This window comes from Littorina saxatilis, linkage group LG16 (genome assembly GCF_037325665.1).
Source record: "Littorina saxatilis isolate snail1 linkage group LG16, US_GU_Lsax_2.0, whole genome shotgun sequence".
Taxonomy (NCBI): Eukaryota; Metazoa; Mollusca; class Gastropoda; order Littorinimorpha; family Littorinidae; genus Littorina; species Littorina saxatilis.
Genome location: NC_090260.1, coordinates 54,734,628 through 54,747,288, shown reverse-complemented (window position 1 = coordinate 54,747,288; position 12,661 = coordinate 54,734,628). Strand labels below are relative to the sequence as shown.

The 12,661-nt window shown below is 41.8% G+C and overlaps 1 pseudogene; it reads left to right on the top strand.

Annotated features, from left to right (window-relative positions):
• Window positions 1-9,456: 9,456 nt before the first annotated feature.
• Window positions 9,457-12,374, top strand: LOC138950074 (uncharacterized; annotated as a pseudogene).
• Window positions 12,375-12,661: the final 287 nt, after the last annotated feature.

Sequence of the window (12,661 nt, the reverse complement as noted above, 5' to 3'; positions counted from 1 at the left end):
TGTTTGACCAAATTGCGTCTGGGTGTGTTGCCTATTGGAGCTTCGTGTTTTAGAAGAACATTTGGAAGGGACAGGAATATTTTATGCAAGCTCTGTGATGTTGTGGAAGACGAAAAGCACTTTGTATTTGATTGTCCATTGTATGCAAACGCCAGGGCTAAGTTTCTAAATACAAGATATAAATCATTAAATTTTGTGAATATTCTCCGCAACGGCTCATCATCTGATATTCGTAGATTAAGCATTTACTTGTTTATTGCTCTAAAAACTCGCCTGGAGTTTACTGAAAACATAGCTCAAGACGGCTGATTGTGACTGTATTACTTTACCGTGTACGTTTAGTTTTGTATCTTTGTTGCTTTGCCGCTGTATGTGTTTAGTTTTGTATCTTCGTGTTGCTTTGCCGCTGTATGTACTTTTGACTTGTATTTTTGTTTGTAACGACCCTATTCTAGGGGCTAGAGGCCTGAAGAATAAATGATGTTCTCTCTCTCTCTCTCTCTCTCTCTCTCTCTCTCTCTCTCTCTCTCTCTCTCTCTCTCTCTCTCTCTCTCTCTCTCTCTCTCTCTCTCTCTCTCTCTCTCTCTCTCTCTCTCTCTCTCTCTCTCTCTCTCTCTCTCTCTCTACGTACATGTCAGAGAGGGGGAGTAGTGTTAATGATTATTTTTTGCTGTCTAATGATTTATTTGCAATTACTCTGTCTTCGAGCGAACTGTTGGTGGCTGGCCGGATTGAGTATCATATGCCAGTTGAATTTCATGTTACGTTCCCATGTGATAATGTTTATCACGATACGCGTGAGAATGCAGACTGCTTTCTTGAAAAGTATGTTTGGGATAGCGGGAAGGCGGAAACGTATGTGAATTTGATGTGTGCAGATGATATGTGTGCAAGGTTAGAGTCTGCCCAAAATTTGATTGAATCTGATATGAATGGAGCTTTGGAACTATTTAACACTTGTGTTAAGGAAAGTGCTGACTGCATGAAGAACAGAATTTATTTGAAGTCAAATAATCAATCGGATGATTGGTTCGATCAAGAGTGCAGAGTAACCCGAAAAAATGTATGGAGATTGTTAAGCAGATGTAATCAGCCTGAAGACATTCACGCTCGCAATGTTTATTGTTTAGCCAGACGGGAATATAAAAACATGTAAGAAAGAAAGAAAAGATTGTATAATGATTTGACATTACAAACACGTATTGAATCTGTAAATGATCAACAAGAATTTTGGAATATAATGCATAAATTATCCTCAAAACGAAAACAAATAAAGAACAACATACCAGTTGATACCTGGTTTCAGCATTTCAAAGTATTATTGGAAAAATATGTAATTGAGGCTGAAGAAATTGAATATGAAGACGATGAAGGTATTTTGAATCGTACTATTTTAAAAGAAGAAGTTTTGATTGCAATGAGAAAGTTAAAACCTCAAAAGTCTGCTGGGCCTGATGGAATAATAGGAGAACTGTTGAAAAATGTTTATTCTCCAGGGATTGACTTTTTGGTACACTTGTTTAATTTTTTGTTTTCCAAAGGTGTATTTCCTGAAAGTTGAACAGAGTCAATTGTTATCCCTTTGTTTAAGAAAGGCGATGTGAGTGATCCAAATAATTATCCTGGAATTTCGCTGTGTAATGTTAGTAGCAAGGTCTATAGTACTGTGATTAATAACAGGTTGCAAGAATGGATTGAATGTAATAACAGTACGGGGGAATATCAAGCTGGTTTTAAGAAGAATTATTCCACTATTGATCATATGTTTACACTTTTGGCCTTTGTACAGAAACAATTTTCTTTGAATCGTAAGCTGTATGTTGCTTTTATTGATTTTGAGAAGGCGTTTGATTCCATCAACAGAGCTTTGCTCTGGCCAATTCTGTTAAACAATGGTATAAAAGGGAAACTCTTTAGATGTGTGAAGAGTATGTATGATAATGTAAAAGTAAAAGTGAGATGTGGAGCAAAGTTGACGGATTATATTAATTGTACATTTGGTGTTAAACAGGGCAATGTTTGTAGCCCAGTTTTATTTTCTCTCTTTATTAATGAGTTACCACTTGAGATAATTGAGAATGGAAGACGTGGTGCCACATTTACTGATGGTTATTTGAAATTGTTTATGTTTTTGGTTGCTGATGATTTATTGTTGTTATCAGAGACTGTTGTGGGTCTACAGACTCAGTTAAATAATTTACGCAGGGCAGTGTCCTCTCTTCATTTAAAGGTAAACATGAGTAAAAGTAACATTATTGTGTTTAGGAAGGGTGGATATTTGAGTACATATCTTTTTGTCGTATTAATCGCAATTTGTGTTATTATTATTTTTATTTTTTTTTTATTTTTAGAATTTATGTTACCCTTTTGAAATAAAATATTGACTTGACTTGACTTGTGTGTGGGTTTTTTTTTAGAAAGGGCGGGCACATTGCACAGAAAGAGAAGTGGTCTTACGGAGGGGATTTTATTGAGATTGTGAACTCGTTTAAGATAGAAATCGTTAAATTATAGATCAACATTGGCTACCATTCGGCAAAGGTGTTCTTCTAACTTTGACGCACGGATCACCCCAATGCTCGTGTATGGCTCAGAGGTATTGGGATGTGGACAATTCGTGACTCTGTAGAAAGGATCAACACTGACACACGCACACACACACACCCACACACACGCACTCACACACACACACATACATACACGCATACACACACACACACACACACACACACACACACACACACACGGAAAACTAATTAATTAATATATATGTATGCGTCATTCTCCAAAGCTGGTGACTTCTTTGGTCGGTTAAACCAACACAAACACGTGTAATGGACATCACTCATAAAAGCATGTGATTTCTGTTTTTGTTAGAAATCTGTATTTGTTAATGTCCTGTACCAGAGTGATGAAGTCAGTGTTTTCTTAAACTATTTGTTTTGTTGGAAATTGTCGATCATAATAAAACATAATATCATTGTATGCAGTTTCCCTGTTTGTTGAATGAAATGAATGTCTGGATGTCTGATTTGCATCATCAAATTGAAAGTTGTGACAACGTTGTCACATGTAACACACGAAACATATGATAACTGGCTGTGATAAAAAGAAAAACAACAACGGAAAACTAATGTTACAGTACATCATTCCTTTGGCTGTTATGAACACTTCTACTGAAGTACCAAATCCAACTAATTTGTAATTTGCTTTGTTGTTTTGTGTTACGTGTGTTACGGTGTCTCATAAAAAAGCAAGCTGTTAATAGTCTAAACCTAGCTATACACCAATTGTATCTTCATGTCTTAAACCTTCTTATAGATATCAAGCTCAAATTAACCACGCGACTTGTTAATTTTTTTTTTACCAGCAATAAAACATAAGCAGGTTGCAACTACAGTGGAACTCTGATAAAACAACATCAAAGGGACCATGATTTTTTGCTTGTCTTAAACAGTTGTTTGTGGTAACCAAATAAAATGTTGAATGAAAAACATAGGCGGGACCAAAACATAACGTTGTGTTAAAGAGCCACGTTGGGCATCGATGATTCTCACACATGTCCTAAATAAACAAACCCAAGATCTAACCAGGGAAAAGCTCAAAGGAATAAGATTATGAAGAATTACGCACAAGAAAACTTGCCCTGATGCCTAAAACACACACACAAAAAAACTGGGTGCCGACGGTCTGTGTTTTGGTTTGGTTTCAAAACAGAAAGTAGGCAATTCTTGGAAACGAGGCCTTTTATGACTTGGAGAAGCGAAAGCCCCTAGCTTGGGCCTCACATGCAAATTTGTTCTTGAACAAATTCCAAACGTGTAAACAGTCCGCGCGACAGCGAAGCGGGGTATGTGTTCTTTAATGTGTTCATTTATAGCTATTCTTTATGTTTATATCATCTTCTAAAGACTTTTTACCCCCAAACAATTGCCCAATGTGGCCCTTTAATCAGAATGTTGTGTTATCAGAACTCTTGTCCAGTGGACTCCACTGTAGTCATTGTTGATGTTTTACTGTCTGTAGAACATCAGCACACAGACAAATTTGGTGGAAGACCCTGCACAAACGGCATCCAGCTGCACACCGGCACAGACTCCATCCAGCTACACACCGGCACAGACTCCATCCAGCTACACACCGGCACAGAATGCATCCAGCTGCATACCGGCACATCCATCCAGCTGCACACCGGCACAGACTCTATCCAGCTGCACACCGGTACAGACTCCATCCAGCTACACACCGGCACAGACTCCATCCAGCTGCACACCGGCACAGAATGCATCCAGCTACACACCGGCTAAGAAAATACCTTTCCCTGAATATTTGAGGAAGACACCCACTACACCAACGTTTTTGAAGCAGGCTTTGGCAAAGGAACCAGAACTGAATAAATTGACATTAAAATCACAAGGAGTTCAGACTGATCTAAAAGGTAAGGCAACAAATCAAAAAAAGGTATGTTTACAGTATCCCGACCTACCCTAATTTTTCGGCCCGACCCTAAACTTTTTTTGAGATGGTCTGAAAAAAAAAATAAAAAGCCAAAAATTCGCAACCAAATAGAGCTGTTTGTGCTCAAACAGCAGACGACAGAAGCAAAGTAAGCTCAAAGCAAGGAGTAAAGGGTCGTCACACGTGTTTAACTTCCGTTTCTTTACAAAGCTGAAAAATAGATGAACAAGAGGCGAAGCCATCAAGGCTCACGTAAGAAATCGACAAACAGTAACACAAACTCAATCACTCCGCCACACACACACACACACACACACACACACACACACACACACACACACACACACACACACACACACACACACACGCACGCACACACAGACACACACACACACACACACACACACACACACACACACACACACACAGAAAGAGCATAGGTGAAACTGTGCAAGAAAGCGAGACACTAGATCTAGATCTGTCTGTCTGCATGTAGCCTACTTACAGGGACACGACTGCCAACTAGTCTCGGCCCGCTCAAAATAATAATGACCGAGACTTTCAGTACTTCCTTCGCGTGACGTCTAACCCTCTTACGTCATAATGTGACGTCAATGTAATGTGACGTCTTCAAATGTTAGAGTTTCTACCACAGACATACACACGCACGCACGCACATACGCACGCACGCACAGACAGACAAAGTTACGATCGCATAGGCTACTCTCACGTGAGCCAAAAAGAAGAAAAAAAGCTGACCTACCTACCCTATTTTGTGTTGCCAATGTCACCGTAAACATACCTATTATTATGTTTGGCCTACTGTGTCCTTCCCTCTGTACTCACAGTACTGTCCCACCAGGACCTTGGTATTTCACTTTCATGGATTGGATAGCAAGATGAAAAAACAATCAAGCTAGCTTCGTTGCTTTTACAAGAAGGCCTACACGATTTTGTTTTGCTTTTCTAAATAATATTCCATTTAAAAAAAAATGCTATTAATATATCTACAGAAGTTGTAAATTATGATCTAGCAGCCCATTTGTAAGTGTGTATGCATAGACGGTACTTTAGTACACATGCACTTAACGGTTATTGTTTGTGTGGTTTTTACATTTAGTCAAGTTTTGACTAAATGTTTTAACGTTGAGGGGGTAATCGAGACGAGGGTGTGGTGTATGTGTGTCTGTCTGTCTGTGCGTGTGTGTGTGTGTGTGAGTGTGTGTGTGTGTGTGTAGGGCGATTCGGACTAAACTACTGGACCGATCTTTATAAAATTTGACATGAGAGTTCCTGGGTATGATATCCACGAAAGTTTTTTTAATTTTTTTGATAAATGTCTTTGATGACATCATATTCGGCTTTTCGTGAAAGTTGAGGCGGCACTGTCACGCTCTCATTTTTTAACCAAATTGGTTGAAATTTTGGTCAAGTAATCTTCGACGAAGCCCGGACTTAAATAATAATAATAATGGTGATTTCTATAGCGCTTTCGAACACACAAAGCGCTTTACAAAAGCAATAACAACATCATTACCAGAATGACGCCATTGACGGAATAGAACACAATCATAAACACTTTACAACAAAAACCAAAAATAAAACATAAATGTTACAAAAATCCAGAGGCTCTTACAGGAACGAACTCTCAGTATACATAACAATTATGATGCACACACACACACACCCACACATGTTCACACACACACACACACACACACACACACACACACACACACACACACACACACACACACACACACACACACACACAGTAAACATTGTTCATCCGAAAGTGCACATTCACAGGGTCGCGACAACTACATCATCATAGAATGCTTCTCTGAAGAGGTGAGTCTTGAGATTTGCTTTGAAAGAAGGCAGAGATGGACTGAGACGTAGAGACAAAGGGAGTTTGTTCCAGATATGATCAGCTGCGACTGAAAGACAGCGGCCACCATGATCGTCCCTCTGATACTTAGGAGCTTTGACAAATTTATTTTGGGAGGCAGAACGGACAACCCTTTCAGGATTGTTTTTCTGCACGAGATCGGACAGGTACTGTGGAGCCGTGCCCGCGGCAATTTGATAGAATATGCAGCAGATCTTGTATTTAATTCTTTGTTCCACTGGAAGCCAATGTAGCTGTTTGAGTAGAGGCGTGACGCTTTGTTTCATAGGTGTTCGAAACACGAGTCTAGCGGCAGCGTTCTGGACTAGTTGCAGGGGCTTGGTGACAGATTTGGGACATTCAGCGAGCAGTGAATTACAGTAGTCTAATCTAGAGAGTATGCCGGAACAGACTAGTCTTTTGGTTGCGTCTTCGGTAAGGTACTGTCGAATGGAACCTATACGCCGGATCTCCATTCGCGCTGCTTTACATGTTTGGACTACATGCTGTTTCATGCTAAGATCTTTGTCAAAAAAGACTCCGAGATCACGGGATGTATCCGAGAACTTGATGTCAATATTGTTCAAAGAGATGGCCTGTGGGAGTTCTGAAATACACTTAGCATGGGTAGGGGTGGAGTATGAAAAACGCATGGCTTCAGTTTTGTCGTCATTTAGTTTGAGTTTGTTCTCTTCCATCCATGCCCCGACATCTCTCACACACTCCTGTAGCGACAGAACCAAATCTGGGTACTTGTCATGTGATGCGGAATGATTGATCTGCGTATCATCTGCGAAGATTTCGTGTAGCACACAATGATTCTCTATGAGAGTTGTCAGCGGTGTTGTGTACATAATGAACAGCACCGGGCCTAACACAGAACCTTGAGGAACACCAAACACAAGAGAGGTTTCAGCAGATTGTTGGCCATCGATCAGAACAAACTGTTTCCTGTCTGAGAGATAATTTTGAATCCAAGAGAGAGCCATCTCGCTAATGCCAAAGTAGTGCTCTAGACGATAAAAGAGAATGTCATGGTCTATCGTATCAAAAGCCGCAGACAGATCTAAAAGCAAGAGGACGGATGTTTTGTCCTGGTCTAGAGCGGTCAGAAGGTCATTCAAAATACGAAGAAGAGCCGTTTCCGTGCTGTGCCGTGGTCGATAGGCTGACTGGTGGGCACTAAGAAGGTTGTGGGATGAGAGATGTGAGGCAAGCTGTCGGAGAACAAGTTTTTCTAGAATTTTCGATAGAAAAGGAAGGTTTGAGACAGGTCTATAGTTTTTCAACTCGTTGGAATTGAGAGAAGCTTTCTTCAGCAGTGGCTTTACTAAAGCGGTTTTGAATTCCGTGGGGACAACGCCAGAAGAGAGTGATTCGTTCACTATGTTAGTGATGGTAGGGAGGAGGATGTCGATGTTTTGAATAAGTAGTTTGGTTGGAATCGGGTCAAGTTCGCACGTCTTGGGGGCGGTTTTTAGAATTAACTTCTTGACATCGTCTTCAGACACAGTGGTGAAAGCTAAAAAGGGAGTGCCTTGAAACGGATCGGTAGGAAATGCGCTTTGTGTGTTTGCAACATGCGAAAAGCTGTCAAGTATCGAAAGGATTTTGTTCTTGAAGTAGTCACTGAAAAGGGCCGGAAGTTGTTGAACGTCAAAGACGGTAGGCAAGGAGGCTTTTTTACGCGTGCCTAACAGTGTGGTCATATTGTTGAAGAGCTGTTTGCATGTGGCACTGGAAGAAACCATAGCAGAATAAAATGACGTTTTAGCATTATGCACAAGGTCGGTGACCTTCTGTTTCACGGCATCATACATCTGCAGGTTGATTGTCAGTGGTGAGGAGCGCCAGCGACGTTCTGCCCTTCGACGCTCACTCTTCAGCTCCTTGAGCTGATCAGCGACCGAGCTGTACCACGGCGTAGGCTTACGCTGGCGCACCTCACGCTGACGCACAGGGGCATGTTTGTCCAGAACCTTACCAAGATGTTGATTCAGGTTCGGAAGTGACATAGTGGGGGTCAAACCATCGGCACCATCAACAGCGAACTCGTTCATATTGATACTGTTAATAGATCGCATTGATTCTATTTTTACCATTGTAGGTGGCTTCTTGGCCGCTAGGTGGCACAGAATAGACGTGTGGTCGGACTTCAGATCATTACAAGCATGAGTCGAATGAACAAGGTTATCAGAAACCATATGAAATATCAAATCAATAGTATGACCAGAGTTGTGTGTCGGGAAATCGACAGTCTGAACAAGACTAAACATGGAAGCTAGATCACAGAGTTGTTGGGTTAGAGTGTCACTTGCATCTTCATAATGAATGTTAAAATCACCGGTCAGAAGAAAACAATTGACATCAGCACAATGTTCCAGAAAGGCAGGAAGTTCAGCAAAGAACAAGGAATCCGAGAGTTTGTTCTTTTTGTTGGGAGGGGGCCGATACAACAGGAAAAATGTGATTCGTTGGTTGTTAACAATCAGAGTCATTTCAGCTAATTCGAAAGACAGATGAGGGAACAGGAAGTTGACTGTGGTGGAGCAGTGGTCAGCAAGGGAGTTCTTGATGATGAAGGCGAGGCCGCCGCCGCGCTTGATGGTAGGGTGGTTGCGTGGGACGGAGACTAGCTTGTAGCCGGGTGGTGTCAGGTCAGCGGCCTTCGCCTCGTCGCCTGCCTCCTTCAGCCAGGTCTCCGTCAGCAGCAAGACGTCCACGTCGTTGTCACGGATGAAGTTCGTGATTTCTGTGCGTTTCTTTGCTGGTCCAACTGACCGGGCATTGAAAAGAGCAACGCACAGCTGGTTGGGCAGGGTGTCGATGTTTTGGATGGGGATGGGGATGAGGTTGGTCATGTTACATCCGATCTGCCGTAGTGGCGGTGGGGTTGTGGTATCGGGCGTGTGTGGCGGTTGTGGAGAGACATGACTTGTACTGTTGAGCGTCTCAATCCGATGGTTGGCAGAAGATCGCTGATGGACAGCAGCTTGGTCGCGACGATCGGTTTCACGCGATGTACAAGTGTTTCCTGGAGTGGACGTGATAACCTGTATTTTTCTCTGTTTCCTCTTTCCACCTCGATGGGTGTGTTTCCGAGGGAGATGAAACCCAATGCAGAGTTCCCTCAAGCGCGATTTGACATCGGAGGAAAGCAGCGATGGTTGAATGCATGTTCTACACAACAGTTGGCCCCGTGTGTACCTTTGTTTTCTTGTGCTGTGTTGAGCGGTGGAGTGACTGAAGAGCGAGCCGTGCAAGCCGTGTTGGCACTCGCTGTGCTGCACACCTTGCGTCGTGCAGTCGCGTACACCGCCCGTGACAGCTATCGCTGGTACAGCCTGCGGGGGACAGGTAACTGAAGCGGGCGGGAGAGTTAGTGGCGGGCAGTGAACGTTCAGAATTTGCGGGCGAATCCAAATGAAAAAGAAGAATATCGCCAACCTGACGTGCATCGGAGCATGAAGAATCGATAGAAGGTAGGTCCAGTCCATAATGAAGTCATCAAACAAGTATCAAACACGTTCACTCGCAGGAACAGGGTAAACAAGACAAAAACATTTCCCGTTCGTCGCTCAGCCAGCCAGGCGAGTTGACGCCGGAAGTACTTCGGTATTGCATTTCAGCGTGGTGGCGTAAACATTAATTAATGACTTTGGTCATTAAAAATCTGAAAATTGTAAAAAAAACAACAATTTTTTATAAAACGATCCAAATTTACGTTTATCTTATTCTCCATCATTTTCTGATTCCAAAAACATATAAATATGTTATATTTGGATTAAAAACAAGCTCTGAAAATTAAAAATATAAAAATTATTATCAAAATTAAATTTTCGAAATCAATTTAAAAACACTTTCATCTTATTCCTTGTCGGTTCCTGATTCCAAAAACATATAGATATGATATGTTTGGATTAAAAACACGCTCAGAAAGTTAAAACGAAGAGAGGTACAAAAAAGCGTGCTATCCTTCTCAGCGCAACTACTAAACCGCTCTTCTTGTCAATTTCACTGCCTTTGCCATGAGCATGAGCGGTGGACTGACGATGCTACGAGTATACGGTCCTGCTGAAAAATTGCATTGCGTTCAGTTTCATTCTGTGAGTTCGACAGCTACTTGACTAAATGTTGTATTTTCGCCTTACGCGACTTGTTTTACCTGCGTTTCCTTTAATTTTTGGTTTTTGGTCTTCTATCAGGTCTTCAGTCTTGAGTGGCTTTCAACGAACTGTCCGACAAGGACTTGAGTCAAAGTTTCCAGGACTGAGAAGGGGACTTTTCAGGGCAGCAGTTTTTAAAGACAATGAAAGCTGCATATTTTACACAGGTAGGACTATAATTTACAGCATATTACACTCATCTTGCTTCATCACATTATACATAAATTGTAGGGCCAAGATAAGATGTAACATTTAGGGCAGGTCTGGAAACCGAAACAGTATATTTGTTTACCTTTGGGATTACATAATTATGTATTGCACATGCCTACTATTATGTTCCCAACATTTGTGTTTTGAATACTTGCAGGTGTCTCACTGGCTGGCTTTTCTCTCATCTTCAACTATGTCCGCAAGAAAGCAGAAAGAATGACATACTGGAGAGGAGAAGAGACTGGCAGCGATGGGGTAATTTGGTTTATCAAATCTAGAGGACCTAGAAGTATATAATAAATGTACATCTAAAATATAAATAAAGCACAAAGACCTTGCCATCCATTACAAGGGATGGTTGCTTTGTAAGTGAATCAATCTAGGCTTTTTTTCTTTTTTTTTCTTTTTTTTTGGGGGGGTGAGGGGTGGGGTCAATTGACCAATAAGTACACTATAATTCCGTGTAGGCCCGAACTGCTCAAAAATGGCTGTTTCGGACCAGCAAACAAAGCACACCGATTTACACCATGGTTGTGGCAGGCCGTTTTTTTTTTTAATCAAATGTTATATTGATTATAAGCAGTGTACATTTCTGTATGTCACACTCACAGGTAGTACCTAAGCGAGACCACAGCAGGAGGAGAAGACTTCTTGACCTGAAAGATGAACTGCTTATTACTCTACTTCGTCTGTGGCGTGCGATGGAGGTAGAACTGCTGGCTGACCTGATGGTTGTAAGTGGAAGCACAAACAGCAGGACTGTTACAACCTGGATTAATCTTTTAGGCAGGGAGTTGTTTTTCATAGTCACATGGCCCACGAGCCAACAAATTCAAGCAAGACTTCCAAAAGCGTTCCGTTTTTTTTTCCGAAGACAAGAGTCATAATAGATTGTACGGAGTTCACCATTCAGAGACCTTCCCTACCATCAGCACAGCGAAAGACTTTCTCATCTTATAAACACAGAAATACAGCCAAATGTCTGGTTGGAATTACTCCACAGGGTACTTTCAGCTTTGTATCTGATTTGTGGACTGGATCCATTTCTGATAGGAAAATGGTGGAAGTGTCAGGATTTTTAGAACAGTTGCAGAAAGGTGATGATGTCATGGCCGACAGAGGTTTTTTGATTCGTGATTTGGTTATACTGCACAAGGCTACACTTAACATTCCGCCATTTGCTCTTGGTAAACACATGTCATATGCTGCAATAATTAAGACTAGAAGAATAGCCGCAGTGAGAATTCATGTGGAGAGGGCCATAGGTCGGCTGAAAGAGTTTAGATTACTCTCGGAAACGACTCCATCTGAACTGAACCCAGTTATGACCCTGTCTGTGAGGATTGCTGCTGCCTTGTGCAATCTACAAAAGCCTGTGTGTAAGTGAGTGCACGTGTCGTTATGCGGTGTATTGCTGCTGCTTGTGGTGTGAGAGAGAAAAGAGATGAGACACAAATGTGGTCACGACACACATTTCTTTGTTGCAATAAAATTGTCACGAATATAATAATTTCATCTGACACTGGTTGAATGGTCAGACATTGTAAGGTTGAGATAGATGTGTGGTTGGTTGGATGGTATGTGGAGCAGATACAGCATTATGACTTTATCTCAGCTTCATACATTCACTCGATGAAAGCACATTCTTATATTTTGAAAATTTGAAAAAAAAAACACGGAATCAGGGAATCTTTATTGCGGGAAAGTTCCGCGGCAATAGCGGGTTACGGCAATAGCGGGTTGCGGTAATAACGGGCCGCGGCAACAACGGGCCGCGGCAATAGCGAGTTGTAACCGGCCAGTACAGCACCTGCTGTTCATATGTAGCAAGCAATAATGCCAATGGCATTATAGATTCTCTATCCCTCTAGCGGGTTGCGGCAATAGCGGGTTGCGGCAATAACGGGCCGCGGCAACAACGGGCCGCGGCAATAGC